Source organism: Mytilus californianus, unplaced genomic scaffold (genome assembly GCF_021869535.1).
Source record: "Mytilus californianus isolate M0D057914Y unplaced genomic scaffold, xbMytCali1.0.p SCAF_12, whole genome shotgun sequence".
Taxonomy (NCBI): Eukaryota; Metazoa; Mollusca; class Bivalvia; order Mytilida; family Mytilidae; genus Mytilus; species Mytilus californianus.
The window spans coordinates 57,040,829-57,066,074 of record NW_026262604.1 but is presented as its reverse complement, the minus strand read 5'-3'; the positions used below and the strand labels follow the sequence as shown (position 1 = coordinate 57,066,074).

The 25,246-nt window shown below is 32.0% G+C and overlaps 1 protein-coding gene and 1 long non-coding RNA gene across 3 annotated transcripts in view; one reads left to right on the top strand and one right to left on the bottom strand.

The window, feature by feature from the left end:
* The window catches only part of LOC127722059 (cytochrome P450 3A8-like), a 497,429-nt gene that overhangs the window by 124,156 nt on the left and 348,027 nt on the right, over positions 1-25,246 (bottom strand). The window lies entirely within an intron of this gene.
* On the top strand, positions 229-12,701 carry LOC127722072 (uncharacterized). Of its 2 annotated transcripts, none has more exons than XR_007991624.1 (4): positions 229-364; positions 7,149-7,285; positions 10,443-10,561; positions 12,386-12,701. It is a non-coding gene; the product is annotated as an uncharacterized LOC127722072 (long non-coding RNA). The 2 variants fall into 2 exon arrangements; XR_007991623.1 differs by having other exon boundaries at positions 7,146-7,285.

The window sequence follows — 25,246 nt, the reverse complement described above, 5'->3', positions numbered from 1 at the left end:
GTAAGGGTTTAATTAACTAACAGCTCCATGTGGAGGTGCTCCTATGTAAAGGATGCTTATTAACAAAATAATTTGTTATATGTTCCACGGATTTGTATAGTAGGAATGGGGGAACTAGCAGGTACCTATTTTTCACTTTTCACATGGAGAAATACTTTGAACATCAGATCAGGACAATATCCGTGAATCTCTCGTCCGGAGTCGGGTTTTTTTAAAAATGCTTGAAAGATACAGATTATGACGCGTCTTAAAGAGAAGAACGCCGTCAGCCGATTGTCAACAACAGTACTTGTTTCAGTTAATTTAACAAGACAAACAATACCAAGGAGCTATGAATCAATGAATACTCGAGGATGTACTACAGGTAACTCAAACAAATGATTTAATAGTGCAGGAATAAACAGAAATCTGCAATGACTGAATGAGAATGGTTTTCATCTTCGATTTTGGTATCGTTTTCGTTCGCTCCCAAATAATTTTTATACACGTTCGCCCCATAGGACCTAACGCATCTAATTTCAAATTCCTGTTGAATTGTAAGTTATTTTATTATTTGTATACAGTAACGTAGCTTGCATTCTGTTATTCACGAAGTCAAGGGGTCTTAAGCTATCGATTTTTTTTAACAATTTGAACAAACTAAAGTTAAACTACCAACTTATTAGTTCATTACCTGCTTATAATTTTTCAATGTTCATATGGATACTTAAATCTTTTAAGACGCATTCATGATTTAGTTTCTCATATCGAATTCTTTAAGTGTCGCAACTTCCCAGATAATGGCAGATCAAAAAATATTTATGAATAAATTATTTGACATATCCATCTCCATAATGGAGATGGATATGTCAAATTCTGACTGAGTCTTATACAGTATAAATTTGTCACTTCTTTTTTTATTTGTGTATGATTCAAATCATACGTATTACTATCTTATCTATGATTAACTCAAAAGTTATATAGATAACAAACACTTGGCTGACTTGCAGTTATCACATACATGACACAAGACAATCACTGACAAGTTTCCGGACTTGCTAGCAGTAACTGAAAGCCAGATCAAATACAATGTACCTAATCTGTTGTAAAAAATGTACACTCTAATACTGGTCACGTGGCTGTACCTCACTTTGACATTAGATTTAACGTCATATCAGAAGCAACACAATTGACTTGAATTGTGTCAATTTTTTTTATTCCAGCATATTTAGATTACAGAAAACTACAAATGGTATAAATCAATAATGACAACAAAACGATACAGTATAAAAAAGAAGATGTGGAATGATTGCCAATGAGAATGCTACAGGTCACTGTACAGCATGGCCAACTATTATCCTCAGTGTAAGCCAGTACAAGTTATCGCGCATGATTTTAATTTCTTATCCGTCTGATCAGTCTTTTCTGTGTGTGATATCTTATCAAGACAACATGCTGAGTTTGTAAAGACAATGTTGACACTCGTTAATAATTTGACAACACTAAGTAAACAATATTATAACCATATGACATTGTAGCATGCTAGGTTCCACATGAATACGAGTTGTATAAACTGACTTTATTTCCAAAAGATAAAATTCTATTTTACCGAATATCAAACATACAAAATAAAAAGTCGAAAAAGGACAAATACGAGATTATGATAACCAAACATATATACATGTATATATATCTATCATTAAATCGTTGGCTTGTTACAGTTTATAAAAGCACTTACATAAAATTAAAATTGTTCTTTAACAATTTCAAAAGCAAGAGGGTTGTAATTGTGAGGTTATATTATATTAGATATAATATTCTTGATTTCAGTAACATCATTTTTAGAGAAGTATGCAATGAGTTGACAATCAAAATATGGATAGATGTAATTCATGTAATAACAAAATACATAATCGAAAAATGATTCACTATAGTCATCAATAGAAATGTTCACACGATGTTGTTCGATTTTGATATATCTTAAACCTTTCTTTCGACGTAAATCCGAATATGAGACAACGTAGATTTTTATCTTGTTTTACATAAAGAAAGTCCCACAGAAAAAGTGTATACAATAATGTTCAGAGTATAATATAAAAAAAGGGGGGGGGGGGGGGGAGTACCCTGCCCAGATAATAATATAACTGATATGTAAAGGAAAGTTTTAACCACAGATTTGAACTTGACAATTTTATCTGAAATTCACACCAAGTGACCAAATACATGTTGAAATTTGTGAACTTCACACGGATATCTTTAGAAAACATGCTAATCGAAACAACAGGGGTCGCAGGCATCTGTTTTCAAGTAAAATTCTGAATTTTAACGATTCCAATTATCTTATTCATTTGATAAATTAAAAATTTCAAATTCTGCAAATACATGTACAAAAAATGTACAATATACATTTTTTTTTTTTATAAATTTTGTAAATGTAAGAAGATGTGGTATGAGTGCCAATGAGACAGCTCTCCGTAAACTTTACATTAACAGAAAAATAATTAAAATAAGTTTCCTTTTTAATAAATATTTTACATAAATGTTCAATTGCAAAATTAAAATTTTTTTCATGATAGAATCTTTTGAAAGGACGGAGACAAATTAAAAATAATATTTATTTTGTTCAATGCGATTTATTTTTCTAAAAGTTAAGTGTATAAAAGGAGAATGTGCATCAAACAAGCAATAGACTAGTAAATTCACATGTACATGTATGTATCTAAAATTTTGTTTCTTAAGGTAGATAGGGTGTCTTCCTCCATCTTGAATTTTGAAATACCAGAAAACAATCAGTCTAGATCTTTAATAAAAAGTGCAAATTTTGAGAGTAGTAGGTAATTCATGTGTAAGAATTTTCATTTCAATATAGAAAATGACCTATTTTATCATATTTATGGTTGTATTTTATTACAAAAAAACAGAATACTTTTGTTTGATTCTATTTTTTCCAACTTTGCCATATAAGGGGAGGCAACTCAAATGTAAGGGCAGATAATTCAGATAAAGTTACTTTTACAATAGAATGTGTTAGGAATTTACCTATTTTATTATGTAGCAAGAAAACGGGTCCCATGACCCCATTTTTTATTTTTCTTATCTGAAAGCATACTATTAGAGCTATCTTCACATATTTTATCTCAAAATTCTATGGTGTAGTTTTCGTTTTATGGCAGAAAATTGGGTTTTCCATGCATAATCATTACAAAATCTGTCAATTTTGCACAACCTGTAGCGTGAAAATAAGCCCCATGTCCCATTCTTTTTATTATTTTTTTTTAAAAAGCATGATATAAACTACATTTTGGCAAATTATTAAAAAAATTCTATGGATTATAATTTAGACACCCCATCTTCCTTAAACTGTTAAAATATTTTAGTTCAATTTATTTCAATTTTAAGCGATTGTCGTTTTGTAATCTTTAAATTAGCATTACTACATACAAATATTTTCGTATATAGTCCACACTGGCACATATGCTGCCCTTGTCTTATTCTTTTCAGACTTTGGCAATTGGTTTATCTTGGAAAATATTTTTTTTTTCTCATTTGAAACTTTTGTGCATTGAAATTTACAATTTATAAAGTAAACTTGAAAAGAAAGAGGCTATTAAACATTGTTAAACCGTCAAAGAAAAAAAAACACAAACAACTCGTGTCTACTGAGAATAACAGAAGTTATCACATTGTCATGTGTTAATTATTTATCCATGAATATTATATTTACCTGGTTTGACTTAGATTATTTCTGGTCAACTTCAAAAAATGATCGCATCTCGATTTTTGAATAAAAAAGGCCCTGATTCAAAAAAAATTGTAAAATATGAAATTTATATCGTTGGATAGATTTAAAACCAGAGAATAAATATACATGCGAATGAAGCTGTTTCTAATAAAGATTTTATGTCAATTCATTAAAGAAAACCCATGTGCACACATTTTTGGTTTCGTATTGTATGAAGTACAATGTAATAGGTCGTGCACCCGGTGTTCTTTAATTGAAAAAGGCCCTAACTTCTGCAATCCTTATCAAAATACAAATTAGATCTGTAGAAAGCTTATAAATTGAACTTTCAAAATTGATGCCAATGAAAAAGAAATTTAATGATATTTACAGACAGCTAATCAAAATTTAAGATTTCCTTTAACAATCTATAGTAAATTTATCGATATCGATTGTGGTCAAATTTGACGCATGCGCAAAGCGGGTGCTGATAATAGTTGCGTATAGCCTTCAACAATGAGCAAAGCCCATACCACAAACCCAGCTATAAAAGGCCCCAAAATCACAAATGTAAAACATTCAAACAAGAAAACTAATGGCATAATTAATGTATAAAAAATGAACGCTAAAAACAAATATATATGTAACAAAGCAATAAAGGACAACCACTGAATTAATATTACAGGCTCCTGACTTGGGACCGGCACATATATACAGAATGTGGCGGGGTTAAACATGTTAGGGGAATCCAAACCCTCGCCCTTATATATAGAATAGAATAGAATATTTTTATTCACCAAATTAGGGCCCCAGAAGGGCATATAGCAAACAAACAATATTATTATAAACAATAATATTTAGATATGTATACATTATGAAAAGTTCACAGATCAAGTTCAATATATATTCTGTTCAGAAAAAATAACTTAAGTTGTTTTAATTTTGCAGAGCTACATTCACGCAAACAATCAGTTTTTCACTTTCATTTTTATACTACCGCAAAAAATTAAAAAAAATTTCGGTCGTATATTGGTATGAAGTTGGCGTCGTCGTCTTCGTCCGAAGACACATTGGTTTTCGCACAATAACTTTAGTTCAAGTGAATGGATCTCTATGAAATTTTACCATAAGGTTTGATACCACAAAAGGAAGGTTGGGATTTATTTTGGGGGTTATGGTACCAACAGTTAAGGAATTAGGGGCCAAAAATAAGCATTTTTGTAACTTCCAGACAATAACTTGTGTGTTAGTGTATGGATCTCTCTGACATTGTACCACAAGGTTCCATATCACAAAGGGAATGCTGGGATTGATTTTGGGGGTAATTGCCTCAAAATTTTAGGCGAGTCCCCTGGGGTCACCCCAACCCCCTTCTTTTTGAAAACTTGTAAAGGGTCAAGATCTCCGAAACCATATATATTCTTGTATGGGACAATAAAACAAATCAAATGAAATCCATGGGGTATAAGGCGAGTCCCTTTGGGTCACCCCCACCCCCCTCCTGTTTAAGAACTTGTAAACGGTCGAGCTTTTCATTATTAATAAGATAATACCACATTGAGGTCCAAAGGGTCCTAAATTAAACTTTTGAATAATTTCATCAAAAATTGAATTCTTTGGTTCTTTGATATGCTGATTCTAACAATGTTTGAGTGTTAAATCATATCTAATTTTAGAGAACTTATATTAATTAGTCATCACTGGTTGTTGTTATTATATTATTGATTATAATTTGAAAAAATGCATCATATCTTATTTTAGAGAACTATTTATCCAGTTTGAGTTATTTCCATTTGCACAGAAAATATTATGGATAAAATTAACCAGTGTTTCATTTCAACATAAATTAAATATATATATAGGGTTCTTTCAAATGCTGAATTTAAACTCTATTTAGATATTAGATTTTTAGGCCCAGTTTTCAAGTTGGTCCAAATCAGGGTCCAAAGGGTCCTAGATTAAACTTTTGTCTGATTTCATCAAAAATTGAATTCTTGGGGTTCTTTGATATGCTGATTCTAATATGTACTTAGATTTTGGATATTGGACCATAATAGGTATTTAAATGTCCAATTTCAAATATATCAGTTCTTTGACTACATTCATTTTGTGTCACAAACCTATGATGTGTCAAATATTCAATCACAATCCAAATTCAGAGCTGTTTTAAGTTTAAATGTAGTGTCCATACTTGCTCAACTGTTCAGTGTTCGACCTCTGCAGGAAAATCCGGTTTGCTGTCTCTCTGACAGCCTCTTGTTCAAATTAGTCTACATTAGGGTCCAAAGGGTCCAAAATGAAACTTAGTTTGATTTTAACAAAAATTGAATTCTTGGGGTTCTTTGATATGCTGAATCTTTAAGTTCTTTGACCACATTCATTCTGTGTCAGAACCTATGCTGTGTCAAATATTTAATCACAATCCAAAGCTGTATCAAGCTTGAATGTTGTGTCCATACTTGCTCCAACTGTTCAGGGTTCGACCTCTGCGGTCGTATCAAGCTGCGCCCATCAGAGCATTTTATTGTTATATATGCTTGAAGATATTGATCTGATAATTTTCATGATTATTGTATACATGTAGTTTTACCATGACAAGTTGCATATCAAGTTCAAATTTTGTTTCAGTTCAGATGATTTTTTTTTATAGCAGAAACTGTTTAGGACAAATGTAGGAATTATGGTCCAAAACAAGCATTTTTCATGTTTCATGGCAATAAATTGTGTATAAGTGTAGGATAACTATAAAATTGTACTACTTAATAGGTCATTTGTAGGTTCCATACCTCAAAAGAAGGTTTGGATTAATTTTTGGGGTAACAGACTAAACCATGTAAACCATTTAATAATTTGGGGCCAAAAAAAAAGAAGGATTTTCTGGTTTCAAAACATTTAAGTCTTGAATAATATACATTGTACATCATTTGTATATGTTCATACACCTGAACTAATATATAGGTAAAAGAAGATATGGTATAATTTCCCTTCACCCAAGATTAAATGACATACATGTAGAAGTTAACATAAACTACAGGTCACAGTTCATCCTTCAACAATGAGCAAATCCCATACAGTCTAAGGGGAAATTGTAAACAATCAATTTCAAATGGTTACAACTTGAAAACTAATTTAATAATGACAAGGGGTCTTCAGTTACTGTTGTAAGACTACAATGGGATGACCTGCTTTTAGTTTAAACTACTGGACCAAATTTAATAAAATCATTAAAAGGGTATCTTATACTATTAATTATGATTTTCAAAACAACAGTGGATACAGGTGAGTGACACAGGCTCTTGAGAGCCTCTAGTTGATATTTGATAGTACAATTCTAAGTTTAATATAAATACATATAGCAAGAAATACATGTATATTATAAGCTAATTGTTTGCAAAACTCTTTGAATAGTATTGCCTCCACAAATGTACTGTTTTCTCCCTTTCAGCAGTATTACAAGGTATGGGCAGAGGAGTTGACTATTGATAATGACTGATACTGGAATTAATGAAGTAACCTACATGTAGTGTCCAATCTCTATGTGGAGTTTGCCTATCAGACAGTCCATTTTTACATGTACCAAAAAATGTATGTTGACAGCCAATGCTAAGTATTAATCTTAAACATATATTCAATGATTGTATGTGCATCTCTGATACATATATTTCGCTGTTGTGTGGCTTTATTTCTGATCAGAGACTGATAAAAATCAGATTATCCTTTATTTTAAGTTCAAATATTATGTACTAGTAACTACATGTACTCAATGTCTTGCATTCATTTAACTAATAATGATGATGCAGCATCCAACAAAAAGTATATCTTTTTGACCTTCATTTTATGCCTCACTGATTATGTATATGTATGAATTCTGTCAGATTGTGGTACTTAAAAAAAGTTTTGAGTGTTTTGCACATATACTTTGTCATTGGACTTTAAATAAATTTGATTTCTGATAATGGCAGAGTGTTTTGAACATTGCTTCATAGTGATGATCAGATTACCTTTAATCAATATATATGTAGGACTCAAATCTATGGTGGGTTCCAAATCTATGGCAGATTCCTAATCTGTGGTAAATGTGACGTCATGCCACCCCAAATCTATGGCAGATTGTTTTACAATCCTAATCTATGGCAAGTTTTGTAATTTCCTAATCTATGGCGGTTTTTTTGTTGTTTTCAAATCTATGGCAAATTGTGTGCAAATGGAAAACAATGCAGTACATATACGACCAATGACTTGTCTTAAACAAGTGGGCATGTACGACGGGAGCATGTATATAAATATTTGTGAAATAAACATTTCATAATGGTCAACCAAATCGTGTTGGCAACCAATCAAATTCGTAAATGATGAAATCATATACCTTAATACAGACTTCAAGATTGAAATGATGTGCATGTTACCTATTTAACCCATTCATTAAACCAACTAGTAAGTCCCTTATAAACAAAAAAAAGGGAATAGTTTTTTTTATAAAACAAAAATGATAAATAAAAATGAACAGTTTGAGTAATATAAATAATATTTACTTCAACGTTAATATCATTTTTATTTGAAGACGATTTAAATCAAATTGGTATCCGGTAATTTTATCTTTCACTTTATAAACTTTGCCAGCTGTAGACAGTAAAATATTTACTATAACTCCTTTTCTAAAATATCCGGTACTGAAAAAAGCGGTGCCCTTGTTCATCGCGGGTTTCGGCCGGTACAGCACATTTTGTCCCTCTTCCGGATAATAAGTCATATCTTCCTTTAAGGTTCATGTGGACCCTTTGGCTAAAATGGCTGCATTTTCACCTCAAAATTTACTCTGAGTAAAGACAAACCTGTGTATCTGGAAAATTTTTAAGGCATAGCATGCCCTAGATAAATAAAATTCAAATATATTTTATGTTTTAGAAAATTAAAAAGTTAACAGGATTTTGCAGTGCACTTTTTTTTCATTCCTCCAGAAGGTGCCAAAATAAACTAAGTTGGGAAAGAGGTTTGAGAACTTCCCTACAGGTAATAATTGAAGTGAACTGTATTGATTGACATGGACAATATATACCTGACAATAATTGATGATTTGAACTGTGTACCCGAGTGGACCATATCAAGTGAAACTCGACTGTTTGTTAATTTTATCATCTTCTGCAGGGACGAAATAAAGTGCACTGCAAAATCCAGTCAAGTTTTAAATTTTCTAAAACATACAATGCATTTGTATTTTATTCATCTAGGGCATGCTATGCCTTAAAACTTTTCCAGATGCACAGGTTTGTCTGTACTCAGAGTAAATTTTGAGGTAAAAACGCAGCCATTTTATCCAAAGGGTCCACATGAACCTTAAAATATCCGCAAATTGTTGTCGAGGGAAATACCTTCATCTGGAATCGTGTTCAAATCTATGAGTTCCGCCAACGTTTGCGGCGGCGACGATGTAATATTGCGTTATTCTATTGTGACGTAATTTAAAGATCTGCCATAGATTTGGAGAAAACAAAAATCTGCCATAGATTTGATTTGTGTGACGTTTGTTACGTCACATTTGCCATAGATTAGGAATCTGCCATAGATTTGGAACCCGCCATAGATTTGAGTCCTACATATATACAATGTACATGTACACTGCTACTGTAAAATAAAGTTTCCTAAATATTGCACTAATTTTAAAGTAACAAAATAGTACTGAATATTAAAAGTAGATTTCCAGTACTACATATGTTTGGTACAGAAATAGTACCTATGCAAAAGTAGCTGTGTATATAAATAGAATTTAATTGTTGCAGATTGATAATTTTTAGTAATTTGAAAATAAGGAGATGTGGTAGGATTGCCAATAAGAAAACTATCATGATCAGCCACGGTCAAAATGAAGGGGATGTAAGCAGTTTTAGGCCACTTTAAGACCTTCAACAATGAACAGAACAATACTGTTTACTCAGCTGTTAAAGATCCTGACAAAATGCATGCGCAACAGTTCAATCTAGAAATTTAGTACTAGTCATTTTGCTAGTGATGTTCACTTATTGGTTAAAAGAAAAATTAATTGTTTTCTCTCTTGGTGAATATTTTTATGCCCCTGCTGTAACGGTGGGGGCATTAAGTTTTACCCTTGTCCGTCTGTACGTACGTCCCAAAATTGGTTTCCGTTCTCTAACTTAAGTTTGCCTCAACCAAATGTTATGAAAATTATACACAATTCTTATTACCACAAAACACAGATCAAGTTTGAATTTTGGTGGCGTCACTTTAACCGTTCTAGAGTTATGCCCTTTAGAAATGGAAAAATTGCAAAAGTTTTAGTTTCCGTTCTCTAACTTAAGTTTGCCTCAACCAAATGTTATGAAACTTATACACAACTGTTCTAGAGTTATGCGTGTTTACAAATAGAAAAATTGCTGAATTTTTAGTTTCTGTTTTCTACTTAGGTTAGCCTCAACCGAATGTTATGAGACTTACATACAATGCTTATTACCACAAAACTCAGATCAAGTTCAAATTTGGGTAGCATCACTTTTACCGTTCTTCAGTTATGTCCCTTTATAACTATATGATATGCAAGCAGGGGCATCATCTGTGTCCTCATGTGGACACTATCAACATTTATTTAAAACAATTGCCTGTGTGAATTTGACATATATCTAAATGAATTTTCAGTTGTATTGCCATGTTTTTATTTGGAAAACAGTTCATCAGCATGATCAGGTTCAGGTCTTATATTTATAATAATCACTGGAATTTAAATTTTCAGAATTAGCTCCCCAGATGTAAGTGGAAGTGAAGTTATACATGTTATATGTTTCGATGAAATGAATGACTTGATTAGATATACATGTAGTGGAGACCCTATAGATACAGTACATGTAACTGGTATGTATTTGTTACAGTATTTGCTGTCAAAATTGTATAACAAAAATGCCGAATCCTGTGCAAATTTAAAAAGGAGTCCACGCAAAATGACAAAATAAAAAAACACTATCAATCAACAGATCAAGGGAAAAGTTAATCTGCTATATATACATGTATGGAATAGGCATGTAGTTAGATTTGTTTACCCCTGTTCAGTCCATGTAAATTTATGAGAATAGAATATTATATTCTGGATTTCCTTAGATTTCAATTCTTATTTCATATTAATATTCCCATGTGTATATATGTTATGCTTGTAGTTTGAGGAAAATTATCAAAATAGCTTGACCAAGATTAAACAATAACTGCTATCATGAATTAGGCCATTTTTGTCTTGTCTGCAACTGATTGTATGGTGTACATGTCTGTCTGGGCAGGGTTCATCTTACCATGACCTGATATTCATAGTTCATTAGTCAATAATAAGTTTCATATTTTGGTCTGTTTGCAGAGGCGGATTTAGGGGGGCAGGGGGCCTCCCCCTTCCCTGTTCTGGGAAAAATTTGGTTGATTATATAGGGAATCACTGAAGCTTGACCAGAGCGGGCCCCTTCTTAGGCAGTCAGTGGGCCCCCACTTATGAAAATTTCTGGATTTGTCACTGTGTTTGTTGTATACTATACAAGCTATAATCAATTAACAGATCAGCTATATTTGGGGTAGGCAATGATTGTAAGGTGCACATGTCTGTCTGGCTTGGTTTTTCTGACCTTGGCATTATTTGCTTGACAGTATTTTTTTCATGGATCATTGGTTATGTTAAGTTTATATATCATACTTATAGTAAAATTATATCTTTAGCATGTTTAGAACAATCAACATAAAATATATCATGAATAGTAAAACATGCAAGACATTTCAGCGTGTTTACTCGTCTCTTGTGATATCTATTTTATATAAATTTATACTGAGTGCCAATAAAAACACAATTCTGGTCCCCTTACACATGCTACAGCACATGTAGTTATGCCCAGCAACAGTCGAGGGGGAATAATATCAATTTACCCCTGTCCGTCCGGATGAAGATACTTTGTTTGTCTGGCTATCTCCTCCTACAGTTTTGGAGGTACAACTTGTTAACATGGCAAAGTTCAACCATAATGAACCGCCACACCTCCGTTGCAGAGGTAATTAAAAAATGTACAGTCTGCTAGATTATCAATTTTCAGAGCATTTGGAGTTTTGATTTATACCCCTATGGAAGCTAATCACAAATTTCTTAACTGGAAAAGTATCAGGTAACCAGATGTTTCCAGAATGCATAGAGCCATAAACATACTGTGTTAGTATTGTAATTTAAATGGGGCTAAGACATGTAAGAAGGGGGCTTGAAAATGATGAGTTGTGTTTCTATAGGCACTAAGTATACTTATATATACAGGTAATGTGGTTTGTTTTCATAAGTAATTTATTATAAAATTTGACATGGTATGATTGCCAATGAGACAACTATCCACCAGAGTCCAAATGACTGAATCTTGACAACTGTAAATGATCATATGTACAGCTTTCAACAATGAGCAAAACTGATACAGCATAGCGAGCTACAAAATGTCCTGAAACAGGGTTGGCAAAAACCTGGGTTTTATGAGTATTGCCCAGCCCAGTGGGAATTACTGGGTTTTACTGGGTAAATCACCATCAAATCACCAATGATCATGTCTGAGCTTAAAATACAAAACAGTTATCTCCTAATTATAAGTTTGGTAATCATTGGAGATTAAATTGGTGTTATCTTTTTTGCTTGACTACAGAAACAAACATGCTGATTTTATTATATTACAGGAACTGTAGGAAGTATTCAAAGAGTCTGATTGCTAAGTATGCATTACAGGATTTTATCATTGGAGCAACATCTTAGGAGGAGAAGTGCAAATGTATGAAGGAATCCTTGGGTACAAATAGCAATTATATGCAGAAGAGGACTCTTAAACATTATTAACAGACATGTAGTCATAGTAGTGGTGTTTTCAAGAAACGTAAACCAACTGGAATTAACAATTGTGTATATTTTTTCAACCACAAGTACTTTCAGAATATAATACAATTCAAATTCAAATTATTGTGTCAACATACAAGTTACAGTAAAAAAATGAAAATGCATGTTTTAAAATGAATTTTATATAAAAAAATGAAATAACAAGAATTTTTAGCTTATTGTGCAGCCAAACTTTGAGATCTTTTAATGGTATATGCCTGTTGTTTGTCAACATTTTGCCTTAACCTTAAGATCAGTGTTAAAATGAGAAAAAAACTATTTTTGCATATATGAAATAAGAAGTAAATGGTTGTAAATTACAGAGAGCCTTTCAATACGGTACATTTGTATATCAGCTATATTTCACAGAACTTTCTATTTTAGTTTATTAGTACAATGAGACATGAGGTATACATCAATCAGCCAGCAATATAACAACAAAAACACCTGAAAGGCATTAAGGTGCTAACATGCAGTCCTCAACAAAAGACAGGTGTCTAAAAGATATGCCATGATCTATTTAATTGACCAGAGGCTATAAAAAAAATTACAATATGAATCAAGAATAGCCATCAACACCAAATTCTCTGAATATTTTTTTTTATTAAGACGAGATTTTTGACAACCACTGAAAAGATTTCTGGCTTTAAGCAGGTACATGAATATGTGGCGAGGTGAACTAGTTTTTTTTCTTCAAAACCTTCTTAAAGAGAATTGGCATCTTTTGCAAGTAAGTCTTTTCCATAATGTGATTGGTTTGTGTCAAAACTGATGACCACACAATATGACTTATACAAACATAATAAAAATCAACTCAAATGAAATATACATCAGTGCAATCAACTTCTATAAATGACCACAGTCCATAAATCATTTACAAAAAAGGATTGAGACTCAACACAACCAAAAAAGTTCTAGGAGTGAACTAAGGTGCCCTGGATATAATTTATATCCTGTGATGCATTTGCTTGCCTTCTTTGTTTAAGACCAAAAAATTTTGGAAACAAAGAAAGTAAAACAGAATGGAAGTATGAACACATGGTCCAGACCAAGAATAATATTTTTCATGTTTATATATATATCAAAACAGAATTTGTATTAGATTAGAATTGACTTACATAAATAAGCTCAAATCCTGTGAAATTAGTGTGATTGAGGCTGAATTCACTTTAATTTCATTAAAAAAAAGAAGCTCGATTCATGTTAATTTCACGTGAAAAGTTCACGTGAATTTCACGTGAAGGCTCAATTCACGTGAATTTCACATGAAAAATTTCACGTGAATTTCACGTGAATCAGTATTTCACGTGAAAATCACGTGAGTTTAACGTGAAATTCACGTGAAATATTTCACGTGAATTACGCGTATAAGCTCGATTAACGTGAAATTCACGTGAATTTTTTCACGTGAAATTCACGTTAATTTCACATTAAATTCACGTGAACAAAATTTGCCTGTGTAACATTGTGTTTAAATCAAATTGAAAGGTTCAGATAACAGTTCATTTACAATGATCCAAAATGTTTTGTGTATTTGGTTTCGAAAATAGTTGATCACTAGAGCATATCTGATTAAACTATAGACACATGTCAATCAATTCTATATATATTTGATAATTTTATGAAAAGGTTAAATATAAACATTTTTAATAATTAAATATTAGACAAGGTAACCCGTAAAAAGCTCCAATCTCCAGGTTAGGGACTCTCCGATTGAATTTTCCTCGGAGTGCAGTATTTTTGTGATTTTACTTTTTTCTCCATGTAAAGTTTGCGATCCTTCGCCAGGAAAATGACGTACTCTAATGACATCTCCCTTATACAGATATACATTTGTGTTCATTGATCCTTCCTGCGCTCCTCCGCCTCTTGCTGCATGTCCTCGTGATATGTCTTTGCTATTTTGAACCATTTGAAGAGGTAAAGATGTCACTCCTGTTTTTAGAAATGTACAGGCAAAGAAATATATTCCATTGAAGGGTATTGTGAAATGACCCGTGTGCTGGTTATATGCTTTACCAATATTAGTTATCACGTGATCAAAAATAACAGTCTGTTTCGAACCAAGGGGAATATTGCGTGAAAGGCAACTTTATTGGAAGGGATCGGTGAACCTGCTATTAAAAAAAATCAATTAACAATTGTATTCACTTCTGTTGCAAAATTTTCTTATTCTCATCAAGTCTAAATAAGGTACAGTAAATACTTTATTATACGATGTTTGTCTTTTTTGTATCTTTATTCAATTCTTTGATTGTTTTTACATGTTTTATATGTTTCTGTCTCATTGATATTTATCCTAGATTTCCATTTACATATGCTAAATCAAAAATTGGATTCTTTAGTAAACAAGTAAATAAAATGACAACTGAGAAATATTATTTGAATAACTTTAAGTTGGTCAGTCTTTGAATATTCACATTTTCCATAGTGTTTAATACCTGTAAATAGTGTGTACATTTTGCTTTTAAAAAATCATAATGTTACAACTTACTGTCTCCAAGAACTTCGTTGGTATTCTGTAGAGTAGTTATTGCTTCTAATAATGCCGCCTTTGCTTCACCTAAAATAAGGTTAATGTGAGTCTTTATCTGTAGCATTTAAAATTTAGGCACACTACAAGAACATGTCAGTGGTTCAGAGCCATGATAAGCAAAGATGAGTATTGTAGCCGTATCAACCAAACAAGACAGATCGAAAAACAGAGTAATAAAGAATTATGTTCAAACAGTAAGTAATAAATAAACATTTGACGAGATACATTTCTTGTAAAACCAGGAATATTACACACGCAAAGCTTATACAGAAGACTCCAGTTGTTAGTTTTTAACAAGAACCCCTACGTTTTGAACATATTGAGTGTCCTGCATATCGACAATACAAACACGTATATCGTTATTATGTCGGGACACATGTGAACTACTTACCAATTGTTCGGCAGCAGTCCTGTTCACCGTAAACAGATGATATAGTAATGAACAGTATGCTGATAAATATGTTTTTCATTTTAGGCTTTCCAAATATATCTGTATAACCAATGATGAAACTTTTACGACTATGCATGTGTTTATTTCGGTACTACACATAATATCACATAATATCAAGATGTTATTTGATACCGTAATGATCTTAACAGCATTTAATAAAATACAAAAGTGCACACTTATGTCTAGTTTTTCAGTTTATCAATACATACATCTGTTGAACAGATTTCGCCTGCCAAACATGTCAGATCGTCCAATGAGGGAGTAACATTACTGAATAACTTAGAAATATTTGATAAGAATCCAGCAGCAAAAATTTCACTCATATTTTGCCTGAGAAAATATATATATGTCATTTAAATATATTGACCCAGGCAGCACTCCGCAGTTAGGTTTGTGGTTTCAATTTTATTTTCATTTCCTAAGTGTTCAGTGCTCCCTAATAGTACCCTCTTTAACTAATAGTATAAAGCCAACAATACCTTCACAGAAAGCATCAATTAAAATATAGAACAACACAAACAAAAGACAACAAAACCAGCAAAAAAATAATAAAAAAGGGAAATCGAAAATAAATATATGGCAAGTTTTTAATTCACGATTCTTTTTTAAGCGTGTTTTACTTTCGCAAATATCCTTACAAAATAAGACTACTGACGTAGATAATCAATAAAATATCTTACGCAGTCAGGAGCATAAATGGTGAATTATTTATTGTTCACTTAATCATGTAAATGTCGTTTCGCTACTTTTGCATGCATATGAGTAAGCTTTATAAGATCTACAAGCTGGGTTGACCATGCTGAATGCGAGATTCTTAGATCGCCAGAAAACTTCGTACTTTATTTGGCCTTTTAATTTTTTGCGTCCCTGGTGAGTCTTTTGTAGACGCAACCCCCTTCTGACGTACAAAATTAAAAATCTGGTATCTTTGATGAGTTTACAACCACAGGGTCGATGCCACTGATGATGAAGGTTACCTCTCCGAGGATATCACCAGCCCAGTAGTCAGCACTTATGTTTCGACATGAATTATCATTGATTATGTCATATTTATAAATTAACTGGTCATAAAACGTTAAATTGTTCGAAATACTAAGGATTTCGTAACAAAGGAATATATTATCTTACCTGTATTTGTCAAAATCGAAATTTGTAGCCATCAATGCATTTCAACTTCGTACTATATTTTGCCCTCAGCTTTTCTGTTGATTCGAGCGTCACTGATGAGTCTTTTGAAGACGAAATGCGCGTCTTGCGTAAACATTATAAGCTTGGTATCTTCGATGGGTGTTTTAACAGTCTAAGAGTGTATTATACATTGACACATATGACAGAAAAATTGTTCTTTAAGTTCGTTACGAGTCATACACTCCCAAAATGGTAATTGGGTTTAATGTTCATTTTCAACATGCAATTGGCTGCGTATATGTTCAACACGTGAAACCAATGGAGTTTCACGTCTCGTAACGAGTCTTACATTTGTGCTTTTAAGTAGTCAAGGTGACCACATTTGTATACCCATGTCAATCCTTGTTACTTACTGTTATTGTATGTTTTATGGTAAAACGGATATTAATAGAAAAGTTTAAGAATCTCAATGGAAATGTATACATAGGATAATATATGCTGAAAACAGATTGCAAATAATGCATATGTCAAACGGAAAATGTCACTTATGTGATGAAAATGATAATATTGAAACTCTTGAGCATTTATTTTATCAATGTAACAATGTAAAACCATTGATAGAAACAGTTGTCAGAAATGTACAACTTTGTAACTTAATAAATGACGAGGCACTTGTTGAAAAAGATATTCTATTAGGAATCTGTACAGATAATTCTAATTATACAATTGTTAACACAATAATACTTTATTTTAAATGGGTTTTTTGGAAAATATGTAATAAATGCAAATTCGATAAAATATGCAGTCTATACAGGCTTTGCTGAAATTGGATGTAAAGTATAGATGCAGGCCAAAGGTTAACTCTTTATCGAAAAAATATTGGAAAATATACTTACTTCTATTGCCCTAAACTTAACATGCTAAAGGTGTGTTTTGATTCCATACGTGATAATCTTAACTTATTGTACCTTACTTAAGGTAAACTTGGTGAATAATATCAAGTTATTTTTGACAGAAAGAATACTAACATTTTTATTGTAATCGATATTTGAATATATGTCTGTGCATATTATGTACATTAGTTAATTACCACATATAACATGCGTCACACTACTTTAGTACTTACCACATGTGCTTTATCCTTTTATAGTCCATACATGGGTATATTACAGTTTAATATCTATTTTTTGTCAATCACATTCAATAATTTCCAATTCATATTATAACTCTCATTTTTATCAATCACATATATAGTTTTCAATGTTTAATCTACACATGGAAGTCAGTGAACCGAATATACGATAATGATTATGTATGACAATTATGCTTATCAGGTTTGTACTGGTTATTCAAATATATGTATGTAAAACTATGGGAGTTTAAACTCATATGATTTTTCCCTGGTCAAGTGAGGCCGTTAAAAATACAGGGTTCCCTAAGTATGCGACCTGGGCTACTTAGGTATTTATATACCAGGAAATGATTGAATACAAATATTTGGAATCGTTAAAAAAAAAATAAAAAAAAAAAATCATCAAATTGAAGGACGAAACGTAAGTAAAAGTACATATAATTATTTTCGAAATTTATTTCTAGCTGTAAAAGTCAGAGTACAAACCTGAGGATAGTGTATATGTGTATGTAAAAGACACAATGAAATATTCATTCCTTTATTTGAACTTGTTGAATATTTCAAGCGATTAGTCATAAAACAAAATACCCTGTCGTTGTAATGTAATTTAGGGACATATTTCAAAATCAAAATGTATACTATTTGGCCAGGGTTATTATTGTAAGAATAAGGTTTACCTCATAGTCCTAAGAAACATACAATTTGTAAACCTTGTTATACAATATCGGGTTTGCACATTGTTAAAGACCACATGGCGACCTGTAATTATTTATAACTTTTTCGTTTGGTCTGAATGTATGCTTTTTTCTGAGGCAGCCATACAATATCTCTTACGTATTTGTAACTTTTTTTATCTGAGATCACTACCGGTTTTTGATGGAGTTCGTGTTGCTCAGTCTTTAGTGGTTTTATACTCTGTTATAAGAACTACTATTTGTCTTTTCGTCGTTTTTCGTTTATTTATGATTGTTTCTGTCTCTCTCGACTGATTGTTTAAGTTTCAATAGGCAACAGAATTAAAAAAATATGAAGAGTTTCACTCTATGTTGGCTTTGTTAAACAGGTCCTACATTGTCTCTTTTCCATTCAATAATTCAACAACGTTTTATAACACAAAAGACCGATTTTCAGAAAGATGTTAGACACATTTGATTGCTCAATTGCCTTCTAATACCGGACATAATGTTTTGAACAGTAATTCAACAACGTTCGTAAATTAAATCTCGAATTCATTTTTTTTTCTTTATGTTAAGATATAAACTATTTGTTTGGTTAAGACAAGTTGGTATTGTTTAAATTCTATAACTTAGTGCAACATTAGAGTTGCTTCCGATGTTTTGAAATCCTTTTTTTATACTTCCTAATCTTTTTTATTAGATTATTGTGTTACATTTGCAATAACATTTGGATTTGGTAAGCGTATGCCTATTTGATAATTTAAATCATCTTTCCCGATTTTATGATTTCACCAAATTCAACTTTCCACTTGATCGTGCGTTGTTGCGTTGATCTGCAACCATTTATCTTGTTTTTACTGTGTCCGTATTCAGGAAACGTTTGCTATAAAATATACATGTATGAGGTTTTAAAGAGAAGTTATATTTCGAACGAATTAAATACTTTTTGACAACTGTTAGTTTTTCAGTTTACAAAACGTATTACATATCTAATAAAAAGACAATGTCAATGTTTTTACAATAATGAAGTGAATAGAAGAGTAAGTGTGACAATTCCAAAAAAATCCAAAAAATTGTTAAGTAACCATTAGAAAACAGTTGAACAATGAGTGATATTATTGAAAAGTAAAATAACAAAAATACCAAACTACAAGGAAAATTCAAACGGAAAGTTCCTTAACAAATGGCAAAAGCAAAAGCTCTTACTTGGTCCAGGCATTTCCTTATGTAGAAAATAGTGGATTAAACCTGGTTTTATAGTGAGCGAAGCCTCTCACTTGTATGACAGTTGCATACAATTCCATTAAATTGACAAAAATGTGTGAGCAAAACAAACAGACATAATCAATAATTGGTAAAAATGTCAAAAATTGGGGTACAGCAGTCAACATTATGTTTTAATTTAATCACTATAAAAACAAACAACTATGACAACAAAGTAAAACAAAATGGCATGTAGACATTCTATAGACAAAGATAGTAAGCAAAAATGAAAAGCAAGAACACAAAAAGACCATAACACAATAGCACAATGGCGGGATATATAAATACCTAGCCACGCCAAATGGATATTACCAAAAATGAACTAAAGGAGTAAAGATTAAAAATATACAAAGACAAATAAAAAGAACACTATATTACGTAATTATTATGCTAAACACCGTCAGTAACTAGACTCTATACTTCAATATAAAAATAAGGAGATGTGGTATGACTGCCAATGAGACAACTATCCACCAAAGTTCAAATGAAAGGAATCTTTTATTTATATATATGTATGCATTGCACCTTTTGTTTGCGGTATACCATCTTTTCCGCAAGTTAAATGTTTCCTGTTTGGTATTAAATTAATAGTTAAGATCCATTTTGTTACATCTGTTTATATTTGACTTGTTTATTTTTTTTCGTTTGGACTTGTATTATATTTGCCTTCGGGTTTATATGATCCGTTCATCCTATTTCGACTCCTCAAAATTCAAGAGTCTATCCTAAATTGAGGTAAATTATATGGCCTTCCAAATACCGTTTCGATTCCTAACATCACTGAAGAGAAATTAATTGTCGAAATCCGGATATGGTGTACTAATTTTTGCACCTTTTGTTTGCGGTATACAATCTTTTCCGCAAGTTTATTGTTTTCTGTTTGGTATTAAATTAATAGTTAAGATCCATTTTGTTACATCTGGTGTCCGTTTATTTGGCAATCGCCAATGGCAGACAGCAGGGTTTAAGAACATCCGTTGTTCGACCTGCTAGTCAAATGCGTTTTGTTGAAATATACTTTTTCACTTTTTTGGTCTTTTGGAAAATGTTGTTTGTGCTGTATTTAGGCCCCTCTACCAAGAAATTTGTTTTGCATGCACACGTATAAAAATTGCGGTTTTTATCGAACGCAATCATAGGTTTAAACGTTGTTTTCAATTTAGACTTGTATATATATATATTATATATATTTGCTGTATTATGACTTTTACAACTAATAAGAAATTGAAATAAAGATTTAATTATGTTATTAAAATGTTTAAGAGGGCCTTATTAATGACCGTTTGTTTTCTGCAAATATTTTGTGGACTGCTTTTTTACTTGTGATCTTTAGATAATGTCTGCCTGTCTTTAATTTACTGTTGGATTATTCATCTTGATGTGTATTGAATAGATATACTTAACTGTCAACCATAGTAAAACACTACATAAATTAATTGATTGCTGTTTGCTTAAAGTCACGTAACACATGTGTTATGCATATCAACGTTCAGCATAACACAACTCTACTGCAAAATTGTTCGACCGGGATGAATTGTAGGTTGATTTGGTTGTCATTGGGGAAAAGATTGTATGTAGAAAATTGGACCATATTGCTTAAATACTTGCAGAATCCATGTTTCTTCCATTTCAGGGGGTACCGAATTTGACGTCCTATGCCAACCGGACAGAGATGTGTTTTCTTGCATCATCACACTGACAACCCCTAACAGAGATTCTAGTTAACCAATTGTGTTTTTATATCAAAGTTATTCCTTAACTGTTTGAAACTGACAATTAAAGCGGGTCATTAATTGAGGTGCCAACGGATCCAGATCCCTCTAATTAAAAATTAAAAAAATTCAAATAACCTGAAATATGGCCAAGCTAGCCATCTGAAATTGTTCATATTGTATTTAATGTGAATTAATCAATTTATAGGCCTCGTTACTTTCTTTTCCCTCAGCATGTCGTCTTTACATAACAAATAATCTCGTGATTGTTAAATGAAACTCCGTATGCCAACCTAATGTGCTGATTTTGCTAGTTTGGATGTAAAACGTTAATAATTATAAAGTCCCATGAAAAACAAATGTGTATCTTAATCTTTGTAAAAGGGTAATATATTTCTCATTTTATCAAAATACATTTCGTCATATTTGCATTTAATTAGATGTCCTTTGTCTATTTGTCCGTACTTACGGAAATAGCACTTCGGACTGATAAAATTTATGAAGTGTTGTTTACATTATTTTATACGTTGATCATTAGGTGTTCCTATACCCATCATTTGTAATGGAAAACCATAATTATTAGTGTGTATGGCAAAGGTAAAGTTATAAATTATGTTCAGAAGCCAGGACTACGTCTCGATTATTTAAGATGTCGTGCTAGTCTTCAATGTTATAATAAGAATTATATCCCTGGAACCAAAACACAATTATTTGTTTCGTTGATAAATATCATTCGTCCATCCCTCCGGGCTCTTAAGCCCTCACACCCGTACAGTTTAAGTAGTAGATTATAGAATTGTATAATCGTGGTATATAGATGATTGGTTTGATTTCTGTAGTAGAGAATTGATAAGAAGTAGTGGATTCGTAAACGATAATCAACGAGCGACTTTAGTCGCAAGTTGATTATCGTTTCCGAATCCACTACTTCTTATCAATTCTCTAGCTTAACCCATTTCTAGTAAAACGACTGTCTGTTTTACGTTTTGACAATAAATCAACGATATTTCATAAAAATAGTCTCGTATTTTGTCTTTTTTATTCTATAATAGCTGGAAATGATTATATCCACACGGTTCGCATCTATATTTAGACATTTGACAAGTTAACATAAGTTTAAGCTAACTTAAATAGGGTGTTAGCTCCCCTTTTTAACACCAGATTTTAATTTTGTATATACATATTACATTTAATGTTTAATCATTAAAAATTATTTAAATTGAATAGGTTTTGGTATATTTAATTTATTCAAAAAGACATATATTAATATACAGAATTTATTTATCTTGTTTTGAAAAGTTAAAAAATTTTAATTACCAAAATGTAGAACCTTCAAAATGTATATATGTAATATTTAGCAACGGTATATTGAAGGCTAAACACCGTTAAGCCGTTCTTAGTCACATAAATATTATTAGCGTAGATGCCATAAATCTGCCATTTCATAATGCTCAAATTCATGTTGCTTTCCTATAGTATTAACATTATGTGCTGACGATTTAAATTGAACAATAATGTGTAAATTTTGTTTAAACTGTTTCCTTTTCATTAAGTTAAGATTATTTTAACGTTATTACATTTGGCATGTATCGTTCACCGGTCAATACACTAGTTTTATCTGTGGTACGTATTCTGAATCCCTATCAGAATTGCTCTTGCTAAGGATGTACAATGAATAATTATGTTGATTTCATAAACTTACCATCAAGCTGTTCATATAGCCGTGATCGTCTAGTCGTTGGTAACGAATGTCATAACGGTGATATTAACAGTGTAAAGTTCGAACCTTGTACCTGGAAAGAAATTTTTTCATTGTAATTTTTTTTCTGGACCAAAATATTGTTTTAATCCTAGAACATGTAGAAGTATTATATATTTCATTTTCATATAATGGCGATGATTTTGTTTCTGTTTTTATTGTCAAAGAAGTAGTTTAAACCCATTTCTTTAAAAAAAAAAAATAACACCCAAAATAAAAAAAAATCAATAAACATGACCAAACCAAGATATATATTTCATTAGATTACAAAAGCAAATTATCAGTGTGACAGAAGTACAGTTAAATGACATTTTTTTGACAATTAAGTGCTTTAAGAGTACTATTCATATAATGATTGATGTCAGCCTTCGTGGTCTAGTGGTATCATGCATAGACTGAAGACTCTATTGATTATGAAGAAAATACGCGCGGGTTCGAATCCTACACATGCCACTCGTTTTTGAGAGGATAAAAGATAGTAAGTTAAAAGTTTAAAATGTTGATATAAGTTCTCTTAAGTTAATACTGTGGTCAGTGGATTCTTGAAAAATAATCTACAGTAAAAACAATAGTATGACGTCAGAGAAATGGGTTAAGTAATAGTGTTCTTTATTTTCTGAACCCGTCTATGCATAATCCGTAAAAGACAGCATGCAGACACATTAAACTTCAGTCAAGATTAAAAAAAAACATAAAAGAGGGACGAAAGATACCAGAAGGACAGTCAAACTCATAGATTGAAAATAAACTGAAAACGCCATGGCTAAAAATAAAAAGACAAACAGACAAATAATAGTACAGAAGACACAACATAGAAAACTAAAGTCTAAGCAACATGAACCCCACCAAAAACTGGAAGTGATCTCAGGTGCTCCGAAAGGGTAAGCAGATCCTGCTCCACATGTGGCACCCGTCGTGTTGCTTATGTTATTAGAAATCCGATAAATAGTCTAATTCGGTAGGTCACATTCGTGAAAAGGGAAGGGTATTGTAGTTACGACATAAGGAACATAATTATCCGATATCATCTGTGAAACTGTTATTCCATAACGGTCAACCAACTCGTGATGGCGTCCGTAAAATTTACGAAGGGATGATTTCAACTACACCATTTGGAACTCTTGGTTTTATAGCTTCCTTGTGAGCAGCAATCCTCTATCAAGGAAATCATGATAGGAAATACAAGCCTGGGAATATCGTATCAATTGGGAGATATATACTCCGTATGCAGGCGCTGCTGGAATGTTGCTACATAGAAATGGAAAGTTCACAATTGGGAAGCTAAAATCATCTCTTTTGTCGTAAAGTTATGTTTTCAGATAAAATTGAATGCTCCAAGTTTCGAAGTATGTGTCATGTGGAAAGCAAGTGGACCACAGTCTTTGTTTATTCCTCATTGTGTAAACAGCTTTTAAAGTATCTTCTTAAAAAATAACCATCCATCTCCACTTCATGATTCACCTTCAATATTTCAACGACAGAGAAAAGAACTCAACAAATGAACCTTTTGACATATATCATTTGCCATTCAAAATATTCATTCATTTTCCAAGCATTTTTCATTTAACTTCTCTAACCTCAACTCAACACCTTAACCTCAGTAGCCCACTGTCACCCAACGGCTGGGACACTGCCACGCATGGGCCGCCAGATGGATCTTCGCTTTGTCCTTTTTCAATCATATGTGTTAATAAAGTTGAGCGTAGTGGCTTGTCTGCAGTTGTAATAACGTAATTACTATAGATTGAAGAAGTAAAAACTTCCACTTGAGTATTGAAAACAAAATTACTGTTGCAATGACAGTATCGACTATAAGTTATGCCTTTTAGGAAAATAAAATGAACAACAATTAGACCAAACAACTCCTCCACAAAAAAAAAGAAAATACAAAAAAGCAACCAAAAAATAACTACTACAAAGAAAACAGAAGATTGAGTAAAACAACTGCGGATGAAATAATGTGATCTGGGAACACATTTATCGTCCATTGAATTTTGTTTTCTAGAGAGA